This window comes from Puma concolor, chromosome A2 (assembly GCF_028749965.1).
Source record: "Puma concolor isolate L17-30 chromosome A2, mPumCon1.1.hap2, whole genome shotgun sequence".
In the NCBI taxonomy this organism is placed as follows: Eukaryota; Metazoa; Chordata; class Mammalia; order Carnivora; family Felidae; genus Puma; species Puma concolor.
Genome location: NC_141668.1, coordinates 76,397,062 through 76,417,864, shown reverse-complemented (window position 1 = coordinate 76,417,864; position 20,803 = coordinate 76,397,062). Strand labels below are relative to the sequence as shown.

Genomic DNA, 20,803 nt, shown 5'->3' with positions numbered 1-20,803 from the left:
TACAAGGCTTAATTTGGGTGGCAAGACAAGTAGATCTCTGCACCTGTCCACCAAATCTTAAAAGTTTATATAGAGGCCTTAACTGGGTTCAGTCACACATACAGGCCAGATGGCTTCAGTACCATATCACTATCATAAGACTGTGTCCTTGGAGCAGCTTCCAGGAGCAGAGAAAGCAAGTGGAACTCACATTCCAAGGATAGGAGAAAGGTGAAGAGCCTCCAATTGCTAGGGTCCAGCTCATGGGTCAACTGCTGGTCAGGTCTTTTCAGTGATCTTCCCCAACAGTATGTTTTGGAGATTAATATATAGCATGGTGGCTACATTTAACAATACCATAGTGTTTATTTTGAAGTGGATAAGAAAGTACATCCTAAAAGTTCTCATCACACACACACACACACACACACACACACACACACACACAAAGGTAACTATGTGAAGTGTTAGGTATGTTATCATTGCAAAATGATAAGCAATATATATGTATATCAAATCATCACCTTCTATACCTTAAACTTACACAATGTTATATGTCCATTACATCACAATAGAACTGGGTGGAGAGGGGAAGAAACAGATCTCACCTCCAATCAGAACAGGCAGAAGATTGCCTTTCTCCCACCCTGGCAGAAAACTAGAGGTTTATTTTTTAAAGAAGGTAAAATAGAAGATGTGGCAGTTACTGCTATGTGTTCACCAAAATCAGTTTCCTTTTCCTTCCAGGAACACAGCTAGACAACATTTGCCGGTCTCGCCTGCAATGAGAGGCAACCATGGACTGAATTCCAGCCACTAGAATATATGAGTGGGAGTGATGTGTGCCTCTCATCAGAACTTCCCACACATTTTTCCCCTTTTGGCCAACCAGATGCAATGGATCTAGCATAAATTACAAGGCCATAAAATTGAAATAAACTGGTTCCCTAATGTGAAATAAGTCAGCCCAGAAAAAGACAAATATGGTATGATATAACTTACATGTGGAATCTAAAAAAGCCAAACTCATATATACAGAGACTAGAGGCTGGTTGCCATGGCTGGAGAGTCAGGAAATGGGGAGACACTGGTCAAGAGCACAAACCTCTCATTAAAAGATTAATAAGTTCTGGGTCCTAATGTGTAGCATGGTAATTATAATTAATAACACTGTATTGTATACTTGAAAGTTGCTAAAAGAGTAGAAGTGAAATGTTCTCACCACAGAAAAAGAAATAGTAATTACATAACATGATTCAAGGTGTCAGCTAGAACCACAGTGGTAATCATTGCCCAGTAGGTAAGTGAATCAAATCAACATGCTGTACTCCTTAAATTTACACAATGTTAGGTGTCAATTATATCTCAGTAAACCTGAGGGAAAAAGAAATCTATAAAAGTTTCTTAAGTTGAAAAGGATGTTCATTAACTCCCCCAAATGGGTATAACTTTCTACTAGAGTAGGTAGAACTGGGCTTGAAGTTACAAAAGGAACTTATTGTTGACTGCGCTATATTCTCCTGACAGCATCGTTCTGTCACACAACTCTAGGGGACACTATTCACATGGATAATTGTGAATGATGTCCCCTGGATTTATGCAATATGGCGGCCTGAATTCCTGTTCAACTATCTCTGTTTTGAATGGCAATAAGTTGCTTTAGACTTTTCTGCACTTAAAATAAATGACAGAGTTCTCAAGGACAGTGCCATTTGGGTGAATTAGTGCTCAAAACCTCTGCTCCCCAGTGCTCCATTCCCATCGTCCTCATCACATGGTATTGCAATTTCTCTGTTGATAGGCCAGTTTTCCTCACTCAATTCCTCAAGGGTAAAGAGAAGAAGATGACAGGGAGAAGGATGTCCCTTTGCTTTTCAGCATGAGGACACATGATGAGGGAAAGAGCAATGTGGGGAGAGTCCAGGTTTTTCTCAAGCGACTATTATCTGAAAGATCAAAGACGTATCCATGTAGTGTGTCAGGTGGATAAATTTTGGCCTTAAAAAAGTGAATCCCCTGGCTGCCTGAATAACCATATAGAAAGCATATAGAAAACATACTGAACATTACATTAGATTTTGGGTAAGCAAAGTGTGAACTTTTACTGTATTAAACCATGATGATTTGGGAATTTGTTTTAACAGCTAATATTCTTTATACCAACTTAGAACCTATCACCCCAAAGTGAGGAGCTTTCATAACAAAACAACAAAACCTAAATTATGTGAGGTTGACATGGGGTTCAAGTAAACAAACATGAGGGTATGAATGGCCAGAGACCCTTGTAATACCAGGCAAAACATTTGATAAAACTGCTGTCTGCAATAACTTGAAAGACAGGCGACTGCCTATGAGTCTGGAGCTCCAGGGGAATTGGTTGGAAAGTGTTAGAGAGATCATACATAATGGCTACTATTGGTATTGCATGTAAAAGATGAGCTCAGGTAAGAATTCGTCTGGTTTTCAAGTAATGACAGAAAAGAACAGACAGTCCAAAGTCAGAATGCTTTCCGGGTTGGAAAATCTGTCTCTTCGTTCACCAAATACTAAAAGATAAGATTTCAAAACACCTTAAGAAACAAGAGTCTTTTCGACTAAGCAAGGAAATTCAGCCTTGCAGCAGATGCCAATAAGGGTGCCACCTTCCAACCAAGACACAACTCAAAGTAGTCATTCTTTTTTTTTTTTTCAACGTTTATTTATTTTTGGGACAGAGAGAGACAGAGCATGAACGGGGGAGGGGCAGAGAGAGAGGGAGACACAGAATCGGAAACAGGCTCCAGGCTCTGAGCCATCAGCCCAGAGCCTGACACGGGGCTTGAACTCACGGACCGCGAGATTGTGACCTGGCTGAAGTCGGACGCTCAACTGACTGCGCCACGCAGGCGCCCCAAAGTAGTCATTCTTAAGTTGAGCAATGTGAGAGTAAAGAAATAAACAGCGAAAGCTTAAGACGTATGTCCAGGGAATTTCTATGTGAGTGGTAACCAGTATTTGGAACTTATTGAAAGTAATAGTTTAAAAACTATCAAAATTTTGATAGAATTGCCATAGAAATCATGAGTCTGGTTTAAAGAAACCTGATTTGGAAAAGTCTTACTACAGCCCTCCAGAAGGAAAGGACAATGAGATTTACACATACTGCCAGAGAGTTACACATTCTCTGCCAGTATGCCAGAGAAGACATACTCATCAAAGTCTATGTGTGATGTGAATATAAAAGGCAATGGAGGAGAAAGAACCTCCTAGAAGGAGAGCCAGGGGCCATGAGGAACAGAGTCAGGGAAATTCCTCTCCAAAAGCAGAATCAGAGCCACACAAGAAATGTCTGTATCTTCAGGCTAGGACACTTCTATAATGCTCGCTTAACAAAATTTCAGAATCTATACACCAGAGATTGTTGTGTATCTCTTACCTTTTCTTTCCTGAATAGAATTTTCTTTGTGTTTATCCTGTCCCTGCTCTACCATTACTGAGGTGGAAGAAGAGTAGTTCCCTTGTTCACCTGTCAGTGCTTCACAAGTAACCACATCCAGCCCTTGTAGGGGGACTGCATATCACTCAGAAATCCCAAAGTAGGAACTGGATGCCATGACCAGATGGGTTGGCTGCCTTGGGGAGGGCTGGAGGAAAATAAGACAGATCCTAAGTGGCCAGCAGAGCAAATGATCGCAGAAGTCTCTTTATGTTCACAAAACCCTCGTTTTCTCCTCCTGGGCACATGCTAGACTACATGTTCCCAACTTGCTTACATTTAGGTGTGACTAACAGAGTTTGGCCAGTAGGATATAAGTGTAATGATGTATACCAGTTCTAGGTCTGGCCCATTAAAACCTCCCAAGGTGATCCTCCCTCTCCTTTCCTATCTGCTGGCTACATTCAGAGATCTGGATGAGGATCCCAAGGACCTCGGGGATGGCACAGCCACAAGGTCAAACAAACACAAACAGACAACAAAAAACTTGGGTCACTGTAGAACCAGGAAAGAACAAGGATGGTGAAGAAGGGACCATCATCAGAGAGTTGAGAAAATTGTTTCCAGAACAAAAGAGTATAAGCTCTATCAAAGCAAAAATTGTACCAGATAAAGGTGAATAGGTAAAGAAGACTTTATTCAAGGCTACTGCAACAGAGAAGAGAGGCCAGAACCAAGTCTAGTTCAACTCCTCCACCAAAATAACCTTTAGGAGAGGCTATAAGACCTAAGGTGGGGGTTCATAGACCACCTGTGTTTGCTAATTGCCTTACCCAAAGTAAGTAAATTTGCTTGTATCTTTATGATAGGAGTTAGTTTTATAACTTGAAGCAAAGTTGTCTACCAAAGTTAGACTTCTACTCTCCCACAGAGAAGGAGAAATGGGGGCCTGATCTTCCTCAATGATTACATTTCAAAGGGAGGGTTCCCAGGTCCTTGAGAAAGACAATCAGGGATGTAAAACTGGCAAGAGGCCTTTTTAAAATTTTACACTGAGACTCAAAGGACATCAAAAGAATTTACAATTGCAAGTTTTCTAAACTAAATTACCTAAGAAAAGGAGGGAAGAGGCCTGGAGGAAGAAGTCTGTCTAACTAAAGTTTAGTCAAGCTGAGAGGAGCATGAAGTCCTTATTGCAAATGTCCAACAAAGTCTTAGGACAGTGGATGAAAACAGACCCACAAGAAGGCATGTGATTGTGAAATTTCAGAATAGTGAGAGTAATCAAAGATCAAGAAGTTCCTACAGAGAAAAAGCAGGTCACTTACAAAACAGAAACACAGATGACTTTGAATTTCTCAAAGTAATGCTGGAAGCTAGAAAACAATGGAGCAATGCTTTCAAATTTCTGAGGGGAAATAACGTCCAACCTAGACTTCCATACAGAGCCAAACCATCAAGCAAGTGTAAAGGTAGAATTAAGACTTTCATACAAAGTGTCGATTTGTTTCTCATGCCTTCTCCCTGAGGAATCTATAGTTCAATGTCAGTGAAATAGTTAACCAAGAAAGAAGGAAAAGAGGAGAAAAGAGGAGATTGCATAGAAAAGAGAAAAAGAAAAAAAGAATCTCTAGGTGCTAGTGAAAGGAGATCTCCAGAAAAGAAGCGTGCCTCAGGCTGAGGGGGCCACCATTCCAGAGTGAAGTAATCAGAAAACACTGAATAGAATATCTGATGCATCAGAACATCTTGGGAGGAGGGGCACCTGGGTGGTTCAGTTGGCCGAGCATCAGACTTCTGCTCAGGTCATGATCTCACATTCAACGTATTGAAGCCCCGCATCGGGCTCTGTGCTGACAGCTCAGAGCCTGGAGCCTGTTTTGGATTCTGTGTTTCCCTCTCTCTGCAACCCGCCCCCCCCCACTGACGCTCTTTCTCTCTCAAAAATAAATAAACATTAAAAAAAAAAGAACCTCTTGGAGGAGATTTAGGCAATTGGTGCCAATTTGGAAATGAATTGATAGTGAATATATTAAAAACTGAGCAAATCACAAAAATCACTGTTAACCCTTGGAAGACTAAAAAGTTGTATAAGAAAAGATAAGTTATCATAGTACACTAAATATTTCCATTGTGAATACATTTATAGAGTTATAATAATATAATCAGTGAATATTTCTCTAACCAAAAGTACAATATACATGTACATTGAGTGGATGAGGAGATAGGCAGGGTCCATGTGCTGCAGGGATGGGGAACAAAAGAGAGCTAAATCCTCATCTAACATAATGGGATATCAACATGAAATTCAATGTAAAGTAGGAATCTCTAAGTTATTTAATTATTGCCTCTAACAGAGTTTCGGAAAGGGGACAACAGAGCCAACATGGACAGCTGGTTTTCGAAAGGACAAAAGTCTTATGAAATTATTATACTTTTATTTTTTTAATTTTTTTTAACGTTTTATTTATTTTTGAGAAAGGGGGAGACAGAGCATGAACAGGGGAGGGTCAGAGAGAGGGAGACACAGAATCTGAAACAGGCTCCAGGCTCCGAGCTGTCAGCACAGAGCCCGACGCGGGGCTCGAACTCACGGACCGCGAGATCATGACCTGAGCCGAAGTCAGCCGCCCAACCGACTGAGCCACACAGGCGCCCCGAAATTATTATACTTTTAAACTGTAAGCATGTATAGTTTGATAAATCCAAAACAAAAATAGAATAAATAAAACAGAATAAAAGAGTGAGAGAAGTATTTTCCTCACCAGAGAGTAAATCATGCTATTAAGCCATTGTAGTCAAATCAATTTGTTGCTGGCATGGTAAAGGATGAATAGTTAATAAAACACAAAAAAGCTAAACCCAACTAGATTCCACTATATTTGGTAACTTAATTATGAAAAAGGTGATATTTCAATTCTATACGGAAAACATAGCTTGGCACAAACCACCACTCGTCTGAAAGAAAATAAAATCATACCCCTACCTAACCACAACATATAAAAATAACCTTAAGACACCTTAAAGACTTAAATATACAATAAGGGATTTAAATTTTTAGGAAAAATAACTGTAAGTAAGGTTTTTTAAAGAAGGTAAGATTTATTTGACTTTACAAAAACAAATTGTTATGTGGGCAAAAGACACTATAACAAAATCAGTGAAGAAATAACATGTGATCTATGAATATATGTTTGAACTTGCAGGCAATTAGAGAAAAGCAAATTAATTTTTTTTAACATTTATTTATTTTTGAGAGATGGAGAGAGACAGAGAGACAGAGCATGAGCAGGAGAGGGGCAGACAGAGAGGGAGACACAGAATCAGAAGCTGGCTCCAGGCTCTGAGCTGTCAGCACAGAGCCTAATGTGGGGGTCAAACACACGAACCATGGGATCATGCCCTGAGATGAAGTTGGATGCTTAACCGACTCAGCCACCCAGGCGCCCCAAGAAAAACACATTAAAGTAGCCATATTATGAGTTTGTACATATACCAGATTAGCCATTTTCTTTAGTGAAGCCTACTTTGATGGCATTGCCAGGAGAAGGCACTGCTAGCAGAAATGTGAGTCATTCTAAGAGTGTTTTTAAGAAACAATCTGCCATTACCAGATACACTTAAAATTCATGTAGCCTCAGACTCAGAAATCTCCTGCATGGATAGCTACCACATAGAAATAAAGTGCCAGTGGGTAAGAATATCAGTACAAAGATGTTTATTGTAGCATTGTTTGAAGAGGCAAAAACTGTCAACCTCTTACAGGGTTTTTTAATGGCGCCACTGATGAAAACAGCTGTTTCAATAGGTTAAACCACAAAAACTGAATCAACAGACTCAGTTCCATTTAAACACCATCTCTGACTTACCAAGAAAGCTAGTATTTCCTTTTTTACACCCTGTCTCTTGGTTTCAATCATTCACACACTTTCAAATCTCTGGACCCCGTGTCAGCAAAATCCCTGGAACCCACAAAAACGGTCACATGCCCAAAGCTTTTCATCAGAAAGCAACCACTCCATTTCTGTTTTCTGCACTCACCACTGTTTCCCTTTATACCATGCCTCCTTTAATAATATATTGCTTTGAGAGTCCAGGAAACTGAGTAATGATTATATGGCTAAAAAGCAGCCATATCTGGTGTAGTCCTACTCACGTGAAAATATTGTCTTTCTCTAGAAAGGCACCACCAAATTCTCAACAGAAGAATAACTCCACTTGCTTCATGAAAGTACCACTCATTCTTACTTCCTTCTTTCTGTTCTACCACTTCCACATTTCATTCAATAAATACGTACTTTTGTCAGCGGCAACCACAATAAACGTAATGTTATCACAGTTCCAACTTTTGTCTTCACCCATATTGATGTATATATCTGAGAGTGGGAAGAAAGGCATAATTGTTTCTAAAAGATACTTACTGGAATAGTGAAACGAAAAATCTCACTAGCAACATATAAAAATGACCTATAAAAGGGTACAGTGACTCTGTCTGGGCCCACAAATAAAATTTTGCAATGAAATTTTAAAGGAAATGGTCCTTCCATTTTAACAGTCTCTAAAACTTCAGAAACCATTCAAAGAACAACTCCCCACTTGTCTTTGTCCAGTAGCCATGTATATAAAAGATAGATGCTAATATACTTACATAAGTAAGATTTTTCTCTAAAGAATACTCAGAAAGCATAACTCTATCAAAAATATATTAGCCCATAAAATCAAGTTACTGCTATTCATATTTGGGATCTTACTGAGAAATAAGTCTCTATAAGGTTATATCATAAGTAAAGATAATAGAAAGCATCTTGAAGAGGTCACACACAAAAGAAGCCATAATTCTCTCATAATAGGGAACAATCACATTACATGTAGCCTTTGTAGGAAGAGATGTATTGAACGCACCATGAACTTGAGGATACTATGCCAAGGAGAACAAAACCTCCACGTAAGTTGTCCTTTTGATTTAAAGTTATAATACCTTGCCCTCCCTCAATTCCATATGGCATTGTATTTCAGCAACTCAAGGCTCTGAAGTGAGCTCATATAATACAGACAAAATCTACCTCAATCTCATGCTTGCAAATATCCCAATTAACATCAAGCGATGTGAGCAGTGGTAAAACAACACAAGAAGCAGAGTCAGGAGTCCTGGATTCCAGGCTGGGAGCTCTCACAGACTGACCTTGAGTAAGTCCCAGAATTCATTTTTCTTTCATGCAACGTGGTTAAATTAGATGATCTCTAAGTCTCCTGCCAGAAAGTCTACAACTTTGGGGCAGGTTGTAATCAGGACTGAGGAACTTAACAGCTTCTTCAGCCTCCAAATGCAACTGAGGGCCGCCCTTCCTCTGCCCTTCATTCCCTCATGTATCTGATCTTTCTTGCTTTACACTGCCCTTTCCTTCCTCCTACTGCCAATTCCCTGCCTTCATTCAACACTGCCCTCCATTATTCTCCAGTAATAATGGTAACATTCATTGAATACTTTCTATGCACCACACAGTTCACATTCATTTTCTCATTTAATCCTGAAAACTACCTCATGAAATAGGGTAAATTATTTTCTCATATAGACCATGAATCTGAGTCTTAGAAAGATGGTTTTTCCTTCACTCTACCTCTGATCGCCACATTCCAGTATATACAAAAAAGTAATGAAGCAATTATTAAACACCTGGTATGAAGTCCTTGGCCACGGTGACCAGAATAAAAGGATCACATGGTGAAGGGTGAATAGTTAGTAAAACACACAAAAAAGCTAAACCCAAATAGGTCCTGCTATACATAGTAACTTAATTATGAAAAAGGTGATATTCTGTAGGGAAAGCATAGCTTGGCACAAACCACCACTCATCTGAAAGAAAATAAAATCATACCCTTACTTACCACAACATATAAAAATAACTTTAAGACACATTAAAGACTTAAATATATAATAAGGGATTGAAAATTTAGGAAAATAACTATAAGTAAGATTTTTTTAAGAAGGTAGATTTACTTGACTTTATAGAAACAAATTGTTATGTGGGCAAAAGATGCTCTAACAAAATCAGTGAAGAAATAACCTGTGATCTATGAAGATATACTTGAACTTGCAGAACTTGAAGGTAATTAGAGAAAAACAAATTAAAATTAAAATAGCCATATTATGAGTTTGTACATATGTCAGTTTAGCAATGTCTCAGCTCACAGCTGCTGTTCATGATTCTTAAACAAATCTTTTAAGTAATGCCTGAGGTTAAAGTGGGGCTGTGAAAGCTGCTTGGGGAATGGGGTGATTTCTTCCCTCCTACAGTAACCTGCATAGATCATGGTTGTGCTTCAGCTGTAGCAGAAGTTTGGGTGTGATGTGTCTACTTTGACCAAGGACAAGATCCCCATACTCACAGAAGCTAATATTCAACAGGTTAGGAACCAGAGAAAAACACTTTGGTCACCAAAATTTTGTTCCCTTTTTAATCAATTGACTATAAACTGCTCCAATTTTTCTATGCATATATTTTAGACTCACTAAGATGTTATGAAAGTTAAGGGGAACTATCAGATGCATCACATTGTTGTTGCAAAGAAAAGCTTTGTGCGCTTCAGCACATTATCCTCTCTAAGCATCAATTTCCTGATTTATAAAATGAAAAAAGTACCTATTTTCAAAGAGTTTTATGCACATTAAATAAAATAACTTCTATCACCTCTTAGCTGTTAGAATGGCTATCACCAAAAAGTCAAGAAATAGCAAGTGCTGGTAAAGTTGTGGAGGAAAAAGGAACCCTTGTGCACTGTTGGTGGGAATGTAAATTGGTGCAGCCACTGTGGAAAACAATATGGAGGATCCTCAAAACTTTAAAAAAAGAAGTACCATAGGATGCAGTAATTCCACTTCTGGGTGTGCGTTTGAAGAAAACAAAAATACTCATTCAAAAAGATATACACCCCCCCCCCCACTTATTGCAGCATTATTTACAATAGTCAAGACATGGAAACAACCTAAGTGTCTGTTGAAGGATGACTCAATAACTAGAGTGTGGAATATAGCGCACAATGGAAAATTATTCAGCCATAAAAAGGAATGAAATCTTGGTGGGAACTTATTCCTTTCTTGCTCCAGCCATCTTGGCAGCTGCTCTTGGTTGGGTCCATCCCGCACCTAAGGCAGGAAGATGGTGGCCGCTAGGAAGACAAAAAAGTCACTGGAGTTGATCAACTCTAGGCAGCCACGCATTACAAAAAGTGGAAAGCACATGCTGGGATTCAAGCAGACTCTGAAAATGATCAGACGTGGCAAAGTGAAACTGGTCATCCTTGCCAACTACTGCCCATCCTTGAGGAAATTTGAAATAGAATACTATGCCATGTTGGCCAAAACTAGTGTCCATCACTACAGGGGCAATAACACTGAATCGGGCACAGCACGTGGGAAATACTGCAGTGTGCACTCCAGCTATCACTGATCCATATGATTCTGATATCTCATTAGAAGCATGTCATAACTCACTGGTGAAAAGTAAATCATGCAAAATTTTTCTTTAATAAAACTAGCCAGAGCTTGTTTAAAAAAAAAAAAAGTGGGGCACCTGGGTGGCTCAGTGGGTTGAGCGTCCGACTTCGGCTCAGGTCATGATCGTTTGTGAGTTCGGGCCCGCATTGGGCTCTGTGCTGACAGCTCAGAGCCTGGAGCCTGCTTTGGATTCTATGTCTCCCTCTCTCTCTGCCCCTCCCCCACTTGTGCTCTGTCTCTCCCTATCAAAAATAAATAAAATGTAAAAAAAAGAAAAGAAAAGAAAGAAAAAGAAAAGGAATGAAATCCTGCCATTTACAACAACATGAATAGATCTTGACGGCATTATGCTAAGTGAAGTAAGTTAGACAGAAAAAGACAAATATTGTATAAGCTCACTTATATGTGGAATCTGAAAAAAAATTAAAAAACTGAGCTCATAGATATAGGGAACAGATTGGTGGTTGCCACAGGTGGGAGGAAGGGATGGAGAACAGGTGAAGAGGGACAAAAGGTACAAATTTCCAGTTATAAAATACATAAGCCACAGGATGCAGTGTGTAGTGTGCTTACTATAGTTAATAATACTGCATTGCATACTCGAAAGTTGTTAATAGATTTTAAAAGTTCTCATCACAAGAAAAAACATTTTTTGTAACTATGTATGGTGACAGATGTTAACTACACTGACTATGCTGATCATTTTTCAATATATCCGAATATCGAAACATTATGTTGTACACCTGAACGTAGCACAATTTTATAGGCCAATTATACCTCAATAAAAAATAATAACTTATGGAAATGCTTGAAATGGTAAAAATTTGGTACCAATAAAATCAGTGAATATTAGATAGTAGATAGTAGATAGTAAAGGATAGTATGTAACGATACACATATATATGTATATGTATATACACATAAGCAAACATAGATGATGTTCAGACACACACAGGAGTGAACATACCAAATCTGATTGATGCCTACTATAAGCCTCAGGGAAATTCTTAAAAAAAAATTGTAATCTCCATGTATTCTTGAGAGAGAGAGAGAGAGAGAGAGCCAGGGAGGGACAGAGAGAGAGGGAGACACAGAATCTGAAGCAGGCCCCAGGCTCTGAGCTGTCAGCCCAGAGCGGGGCACGGGGCTCGAACTCAGACACCATGAGATTATGAGCTGACCCTAAGTCACTCGCTTAACTGACTAAGCCATCCAGGGGCTAAGCCTCATGGAAATTCTTTAGACCTTGGAATATGCGCAGCTATCATAATACCAACACAATCACAAAAAAATGCCATCCTTCTCTCTTTACAGTAAGTTTGAAAAAATCTGATGAAACAATGTACACAGAAAGCAGCAGAGGCAGATGCCCTGGGCTCTTTCCTCATGTTCACCACAAAGGGCTCTGGCGCCACCGTGTGGCCACATAGCACAGCAGCCCACCACTGAATCAACTCTGCAGAAGCTGTGAAGTCTGGACTTTCCAAAGGCCCCCTTTCCACACTGAGAAGATGAATATGGTTTCCTTGGTAAGAACCCTATCCCGCCTCAGACGGAAACAGTGCATAAAGTTCGCTTTAATTGTCCACCAACCTATTTCTGTGTTTTGTGTTGAATTATCCCAACTGACCACTCTCCCTGTGAAGTTCATGATGTTCTTAAGGATTCTGTAGCTGCCCTTATCAGGAGAGATAAGCATGTTGCATGATGAACTAGAACATGATCAGGAAAGAGCTATAATAGAGGTGTGTAGACAAAAATGAGGGCGTTGGGGGAGGCTAACTTGAATACAAAAGCAGAACTAAAGACAGGCTGACAGCAAGGGCTGAGTGGGAGAATTCAACTCAATTTTTTTTTTTTTTTTTTTTTTTTTTTGAGCTGCAGTTACTATGAGTCATGCTCTCTGCTCAGGGCTAGAGATATGAAAAAAGCTAACACTTTAACAAGCTCACTGAGGAACAAGAAATCTTCAGGAAGTCCTAAGGAATCAAAACCAATACACTTAGAAAACCTCTGGTTAACCCAAGGAAGCAGTGCTTTGGGGGAAGAACCCTACCAAGTTTATAAAGCTAATTTCTAGACATAAACATGTTGCTAGACAAGAGTAAACTTCAATCGATATATGCCACTTCTGGTTTTGGAGAGAAAACAAAATCTTTCTTTTTCCCCATGAAAAAACTTTCACTCTTCAGAGGCCAAGTTCAAGAAACATCCACTTCTCCACTATATTTTCCATAACAGACTAAATGCCAAATCATTGCTCCATCACTTCCATAAATTTTAGGCACCTCTGTCTTTATTTTATTACCCAGTGCTTGGTTCTAAGTGCTTCTGCAATTTTTTCACTAGTGAACTCAGTTATTCATATATCTTATCATCCCATTTTACTCAAAGGGCATACATTCTGAAGACAAAGAACAACTCATCAATTTTTGCAGTTTTTTTTTTTTAATTTATTTAGAGAGAGAGAGCATGTGAGCAGGGGAGGGGCAGAGAGAGAGAGGAGACAGAGAATTCCAAGTAGGCTCAGCACTGTCAGTGCAGAGCCCCACACGGGGCTTGATCCCATGAACTGTGAGATCACGACCTGAGCCGAAGTCAAGAGTTGGACGCTTAACTGGCTAAGCCACCCAGGCGCCTCATCAATTTTTGCAGTTTCAGAGTCGTACCCTCCATCCCGTTCAGCTGGTCTTGACTCCCATCAGACCAAGACTCACTCACTGTCCTTCACCCCTCCCCACAAGACTGTGGGCATCTCACATTTCTCTTCTTTCTCCTAATCTCTGGGAAAAAGGGGGCCCCTGCTTCTGCCCAAAGATAATTTTTCTGCCATGTTCTGCTTCTCCTCTCTGTTCACTTTTCTCCAGTACCTAATTCCATCAACTAATCTCTTTTTTTCATAGATCTTCAATCTCTCTCTACATGCAGCTCTCTTCTTCTCAGCCTATAAGAAGAATCTAATCTCGCTCAACCTTGAAAGAATGTTCTCTAGCTGCTGCTCCAGCTCTCCTTCCTTTTGTATCCAACCTATCGGGGTCTGTTCCCCACTTCTCCATTGCTGCACTCAGTATGGCTTCCTCCCTCAATGTTTGCATACAGTTAACTGAGTCATCTCAAAGGTTGAATCCAACAGTCTTTTTTACTTCTTACCTTATTTGACCTTTTCATAGCACTTCACACTGTCGACCACTTGCTCCTTAAATTCTCCCCAAGAAGAAGCAATTTATCAGCTCTTTGCGATATACTATGTTCTTTACTAAGCCTGAGAAATCAAATGAAAAGAAATGCCCCTGCCTCTGAACAGTTGACAGTTTAGCAGAGAACACTGAGTACAATGAAAGGAAAGTGCAGAAGTCTCTGAGTCTTCTGGTTCTCCTACTGAACTTTTCCATGTTCCCCTTTCCCTACAACAAAGGTCTCTTCAATTTTTTTATCATATACCCTATCTATGTATACATCCCTAATATACTTATAAATATAAGCACATATATACAATCATAGGCTAAAATCTGAACATAATAAGGTAAGATTTGTCACTATCTATGCTAGATATAAATCCACATTTCAAATGGTCTTCTGGATGGCTTTCCCAAAAATTACTTTGTAATGAAACTGACAAAGAGGTTTAACTTGAAGTAAGAAAAAATGCCAGCTCAAGGATATTTATACACTGTTGGTGGGAATTTTAACCGGTACAGCTGCTATAAAAAAGAAAAAGAAGAAAAAACAGTATGGCAAGTTCCTAAACAAATTAAAAATAGAACTACCATATCATCCAGCAAGCCCACTTCTGGATATATACATATATATATATATATATATATATATATATATATATATATACACACACACACACACACACACACATATATATATACATATATATACATATATGTGTGTGTGTGTATATATATATATATATATATACACACACACACACACACACATATATATACATATATATACATATGTGTGTGTGTGTGTGTGTGTGTATATATATATATATATATATATATATATGAAGGAAATAAAATCACCATATTGAAGAGATCTCTTGAAGAGATGCATTTGATATATTATATTATGCATTTGATATATTATATATACTCAAATGCAAACACATACACACACACTGGAATATTGTTCAGACATAAAAAAGAAGAAAATTCTGCCATTTGTGACAACATATATGAAACTTGAGCACATTATGCTAAGTGAAATAAGGAAGAGAAAGACAAACACAGAGAAAGATATCACTTACATGTGGAGAGAACAGACTGGTGGATTCCAGAAGCCAGGGCAGGGGTGGGGAGGCGTGGAATGGGCGAAAGTGGTGAAAATACAAACTTCCAGTTATAAGGTGAGTAAGTCCTGGTGATGGAATGTATAGCATGGTGACTATACTTAACAATACTGCATTGTATATTTGAAAACTGCTAAGAGAGTAGTGCTTAAAAGTCCTCACCACAAAAGGAAAATTGTTAACAATGTGAGGTCATGAATTTGTTAACTAACCACGTTACATGTCAATTATATCTCAATGAAGCTGACAAAAAATAAAAACAAAAGACAGCAGCAACAAAACATGCCAGTTCTTTCACCTTCTTTTTGTTGGCTTATGCTTTCATTATAGATATTTATCTTCAAACTGCAATTTCTTTGCAAGTCTTTTAAATGACTGTTTAAGTTGACTTATAGAATTCAGCATAATGATAGACACACACACACACACACACTGCACTTAATGAGTATTTATTAACAAAGTAATATGCATTAGGGCTTTGGTATTTTCTGTGCTAAGAAAAAAATATGTTTCGGGTCCTTAGGAAGACTTTAGAAACCCAAGGTGCTGAAACTGGAAAAGCTGCTAAAAGGGGTTCTGGGTCACTTTGCATAAATACTCCTCTCTCGGGAATATAAATAACATGTCATATAGATTTGCCTTCTTGGTACCCCTAGTATTGCTTTTCAGTTATGGCATCTGGCAATTTTTTTAATTAAAAGGAAAAATTAATTCTATGGTAGCAAGGAGCTTCATAGTGGAACCAAGCAGTGTTCCCACTGAGTATTCGCCACGTCCAGCCGTACCTGGCAAGCCAGCAGGAAGACCGTGTAAGAGATCCTCCACACAAGGATGCTCATGGTCAAGACATATAAGGGCTTGCTTTGGTACTAACACCCTCCAGTGTAAGACTAAGCTGTGAGTAACAAGTTTACCCTGAACTTTCAAACAGGCTTCAGAATGAGGAAGACATTAAGCCCAATGAAGGAAGAAATCAAAGTTCCCAAGCTTGGTATGAACACAAGGATCAGAGTTGGAGGTGAATGGAGAATGTGGCAGAGACTTCTAGCTGTTCGCCAAAATTTGCTACCCATTTCCATGCTAACAGACCTTAAAAGCTGGCCACTGGGCCAGAGACTACATTTCTCTGCCTACCTTGACACATGACTAAATTATCAGCAATAGAATGTGAGAGAAAGTACAATTTCTGCCTCGATAATTGCTTTGGACTTGTACTCTCTCCTTTTCCTGCCAGCTAGACCATGGATCTGCCTACGCCACGCTTCAACCATGATGCCAAGAACAGTGCCCTAGGAGACAGCAGAGCTACCAGATGGAAGGGGTCAGTATGGTGTGCCTAAATGACGTCGTGGAGCAGAACAACCTCACCAACATGGAATACCCGCTGCAGGACTATTACAGGACAGTGAAACCACTTGTTTAAACGCCCTATTTGGTCTTCTTTGTCAGAGTAGCTTAGCCAACACTCTAACGGATACCAAGGGGAAAATGAATGGATTATTGGATGGTTTCTGTTAACTGTTACTCTCTTGAATCCACCCTCCCCCCACCCCAACCAAGTACAGACTGAGGAAACTTTGGCTGCATATTTGTGGTTATAGAAGTAGTGTTAAACAAGAGAACTGGCATCAAGCGGACTTTGGCTGAAGTCCCAGCTTGACCTCTAAAAACTATACAACTTTGATTGAGTTACTTGAACTTTCCAAGCTTCAGTTCACCTGTAAACAGGGGATTATAGCAATACAGTGGGGATACTGAGAGAACCAAACACAGTCCTGGGAAAGAGTAGGAATTTCAGAACTGATAGTGTCCTTTCTTCTGAAAGCTCAAATCCAGGAATTGGTAGGCATGGTTCTTTATGCCAAGGACTTTTTATAAGCCAGAGTCCATTACAAGAGACTTTAGGTCTAACTCTACCAATCAGCCTTCTTGAACTATCTATTGAACCAGCTCCCCCTATCCAACACTCTCCAGCTCCCCATTTCCTGCAACCCAAAACAGGTAAGGCTGTAATTTCTGTGACAATGACAACTCTGGACCTACATGTTCCTACAGTAGAAAACAAGAAGGATACAGACTAAGGAAGGTGGGTAAGAGTGTGTCCTGTTTGAAAGAAATAAGTAACAATGGATATGTGCCACAGTTTTTCTCTAAATGATGTCTAGACATTCATAGGCTCCATATTTATGTGCCCAATGCAACTTTTCTGAGACCAAGAACTAAAATCACCTTCCACAAACATTTACAATGAGTCTATTCCATCAATCCCTATGTTACAAGAGATACAAGGATTAAAGTTGGCAAGGTCTCTACTTGCTTAAAGTTCACATTTTAATGAGGATAACAGAAACACATATAAAAATATTTAATATAGACAGACTCTAAAAAGTGCTATATAAAACAAGCTAGGGTATGGGCTTAGCTACTATAACAAAGAGGACCAAGATGGAATGGTTTAAGCAAGAGTGTATTTCACTATCACATAACGTCTGATATACACATGTGGTGAAAGGAGAAATTGCCTAGTTTAAGCAATATTATGGAAATTGTGAAATCTATCCCCTTGGTCCTAGTGCTTCTTTTTTTTCTAAGATACAACCCTTTTTTTTTAAAAAAATTTTTTTTTTCAACGTTTATTTATTTTTGGGACAGAGAGAGACAGAGCATGAACGGGGGAGGGGCAGAGAGAGAGGGAGACACAGAATCAGAAACAGGCTCCAGGCTCTGAGCCATCAGCCCAGAGCCTGACACGGGGCTCGAACTCCCGGACCGCGAGATCGTGACCTGGCTGAAGTCGGACGCTTAACCGACTGCGCCACCCAGGCGCCCCAAGATACAACCCTTTTACAGCTCCCCAGTGTAAATCTTCAAGTTACTGACATTTCACTCTCTATACTAGAACATATTTTCAAAAAAAGCACTGAAATATTTATTTATAGTAGGATGTAAATAACTGGTGAGGCTTAATATGGTACCATTTCCAGGGACTTTAGCCCTTTGATGAATTACAACAGATACAAAGACAATAGGGGTGCCTGGGTGGCTCAGTCAGCTAAGCATCTGACTCTTGATGTCAGCTCAGGTCATAATCTGTTGGTTGGTGGGATTGAGCCCTGCGTCAGATTCTCAGGCTCTATACGATGGTGTGAAGCCTGCTTGGGATTCTCTCTCTCTCTCTCTCTCTCTCAAAATAATTTTTTTAAAAAAGATCCAAAGAGAATAGAATATATTTTGTCATGGAATTCTGAGCATCATTAAGCAGTATTTGGGCAGAGATAGATCTGTGAGCACCAAAATAAACCAGCTATTCTTAAAATCTACCCAGAACAGATGTTGAATCTTTTTTTTTTTAATTTTTTTTTTCAACGTTTATTTATTTTTGGGACAGAGAGAGACAGAGCATGAACGGGGGAGGGGCAGAGAGAGAGGGAGACACAGAATCAGAAACAGGCTCCAGGCTCTGAGCCATCAGCCCAGAGCCTGACTCGAGCCTGACGCGGGGCTCGAACTCACGGACCGCAAGATCGTGACCTGGCTGAAGTCGGACGCTTAACCGACTGCGCCACCCAGGCGCCCCCAGATGTTGAATCTTAACAGTGTTGGTAAAAGAACAATAAATTGGGTTGGGGTAAATTACGTGGAAGAATTTTTTAATCCCAAGCCCAACAGTAGAACTTCTGTCTACTCCCAACCACCTTCACATACAGACTTGGGGACAAACTAATCACACACAGTACTTTGATCATTAACAGGAAATCTTGAGAGAGTGAAGAGAATTTATCATAGAAGGATAGCAGAATTAGAAAATTAGGCCAGTAGACCTTTACCATGTGTGCACTAAAATTATCATTTTGACAAAATATTTCTTCATGAATTTCAGGTAATTTTTTCCTTGTCTTAAGATATATCTGACCATTCTTAGTAAGTAGACTTGGAAATATGTTGATCATAATTTGAATTAGTGTGCCCTTAGGAGTTAGTTTGATTTCCCAAGGAGATAAACTAAATAAAGTTCTTATCATCAACTTACAATTTACTGTGTATTGCTCTTGTGATTATTTTCAATGGTGCGATCATTTTTATCTTTTACACCATCATACTCCATTCTTCTTAAATGGCAGTCATCCCATCAAGTTCTAAGATTAAGTTGCTTATTGGTCAGAGAGAAGTATTCATAGATACTAAATTATTGTTACTTTCCCCATGACATGTTCATGTGAAAGCACTAGTTTAGTTCAAATAACACTGAAGAACTGTTTTGTTAGTATACTCTCTTGCTATAGTTTAAGTTCATCACAAAATATTCTGAATGATCCATATTCGATTGTAGCTCACAGTTGAATTCCTATTTTAAAATTCTCTAGTGCTTATGTGTCATGCCAAAACTGGTAGTCTGATTTTCAAAATTTTCAAAATTCAAACCGGTAACACTGTTTTCCACAAATCATACTGGTTTTAAAAAGTTTGTGCTATATAGAGGTTGACTCAGAACATTTTACATGCTTTGGCTTTGTGTTTCTCAAAAAAACAAAACAAAAACAAAACACTTTTTCTTTATCTCATACCCAAATCACAGGTCATTTGTATGCAAAAATTGCAGAAATTTCATTTGTAATATTAACCCCTGATGACTCAGTAGAAGTTCTTTAATACCATGGTTTTTTAGTCCAACATTGTGTTGCCTTTATAATATCTACAAACTAATTTGTAAACAACCTCATATTTTCAATCTTTTCATTTTGAAATATAGGGTTGCTGGAAAGGAGGTGGGTGGGGCAGATGGGCTAGATGGGTGATGGGCATTAAGAGGGGCACTTGTTGGGATGAGCGCTGGGTGTTATATGTAAGTGATGAATCACTAAATTCTACTCCTGAAACCAATACTACACTATATGTTAGCTAAATTGAATTTAAACTAAATTAAATTAAGCTTAATTTAATTTTAAAAATTTTAGTTTAAGTATAAAACAAAACATTTGGGCTTGATTTTACAGGTTTGAATTAGAAGAAGAAAAACAGTTTTAGTTGGAATTTTCTATAATTAGCCAACTTATATTAATATAATAATAACTTCCTTATTCTCTTCATGTGCAAAATATATTATTAAAAAGAGAATGACCTTTGTTCTACCAAAGCTTAAAAAATGAAAGCAATATTGCTTTGCTCAATCACTTAAAACCCAAGATCATTTGAAAAATTCAACAATGCTTAGACTCATTCTTAATTCTTTGTGGTTTGTGCAATAAATACAGAGAGATTTTTTTTTCCAAAACTTTTTTAAGTGATTATTTTCTAGTTTCACTAGAAATAAAGTGTAAGATTCTATTTCTACCACAAGGCGTCAGTCCATGGTAATTTAATCTTCAAAGGGCTTTAATATTACCCGGTGGAAAGTCAATGAGTACAAAAAAAAATACATATTAAAACAGGCACAGCCCTTAGTTGATTACAATCATGAAATTGCAGTTGAGAGTTTATCTTCCTTTGTTTTTCTAATCAGGTTAGCTCTGGGGATGTTGTGTACTAACTCCCCAAATGTTGCAATTCAGGTTTCAGACACGCTAACCCTGAGGCTGGTTCCAACTCAGAGTTAAATCCCCCGCACACATTC

At 38.8% G+C, this 20,803-nt stretch overlaps 1 pseudogene; it reads left to right on the top strand.

Annotated features, from left to right (window-relative positions):
• The first annotated feature begins 10,551 nt into the window (after window positions 1–10,551).
• LOC112866911 (large ribosomal subunit protein eL30 pseudogene) lies at window positions 10,552–10,899 on the top strand (annotated as a pseudogene).
• Window positions 10,900–20,803: the final 9,904 nt, after the last annotated feature.